Genomic DNA, 1288 nt, shown 5'->3' on the forward strand with positions numbered 1-1288 from the left:
CGTGATTATTTCTCCCCTGAGAGCAACTGTTGTGAAATATAGGACAATTTGAATAAAGTCTTACATGAATAGTTTGGGAGTACTGTGTCATTGTTTTACATTGTTGTGTTTGTGTGTGTGTGTGTATATGTATATGTGTATATATATATATATATATATATATATATATATATATATAAAATATAATAAAAGCTGCAACAGACTTGTTGTTTACCCTCATATGTTAAGTATCGTAATGTAGGTCAGCCAGCCTAACAGCACAGGTCAAATGTTTGTGCACCCTTTCCCATGATATTGAATGTGTCAGGGTGTGTTCAAATTTGACTGTTACTGTGACTCTGCACGGATTATTTTGCAAAACCGTGAGATTGTTATTTTGTTAACAAGATTAGATTAAAAAAAACATGCCATTTCTGTGAAACATTGTGTAAGGATAGGCCACGTGAACTCATTGTTTTGGTGAGGATCCAACTAAAGGTGCGAACATGACAATTTGCAGTCTTTTCCCCAACGATGGTGCAACAGTGCTGAAAACCTGAGTCATGACGCAACTTCTTTGGAGGTTTCTCGTGACTATCAAGAGTTCTAAAATTTCACTTGAATTTTGAAGACGTGTTCTCCCTTCTGGCGCAGCATGTGTGGAAGAATCCTTTTCAAGCAGAATATTGATCCTGAATAAGCATGGAATTGAGACTGTTTGAAGTGTAGGAGGCACCGAATGCACTGCATATGCCCCATCCCGTTCTGTGTCAGCAGGTCTAAACATCTCGCAAGATTGTGCTTTCAGAGGTTAGAATTGCAAAGGGCAACAGCACACCGCATTGGTCTGATGTGGGGGCTAGTTCAAGCAAATTAGATCATGCTGAACCCTTTTAATCCTATTTCACAGTCATGCAGATACTGTAAGTCTGCAATTAACCACTTGTGCATTCACACTTAAAATGCAGGTGAACTGGTTGCTTCCCTTTAATCTTTTCTTTCTGTTCTCTGGACAGAGTTTCAGGTATTGGATATCAGAGGGTGTATTCTGAGAAACCAGAACCGATTTTCTGGTCAGGTATGTCACTGCTTTTCAATGCAGTGGTAACCTCGGCCGAACTATTACACTTTTTAAACCACTTAGTAAAGATTCCCACGCTTTGTACACAACAGCAATTTACATGATGCCAATGATTAAAATGGAAATTGTGCATTCATTTGTGACCAACTACAGATGGGACAGCAGTGAAGGCGTCTTAAAGGAATGTTGATGGGTTTCTTTTTTGAAGTCCTTTCCATTTTGTACTGT

The sequence above is a fragment of the Phycodurus eques genome, chromosome 8 (assembly GCF_024500275.1).
Source record: "Phycodurus eques isolate BA_2022a chromosome 8, UOR_Pequ_1.1, whole genome shotgun sequence".
Lineage (NCBI taxonomy): Eukaryota > Metazoa > Chordata > Actinopteri > Syngnathiformes > Syngnathidae > Phycodurus > Phycodurus eques.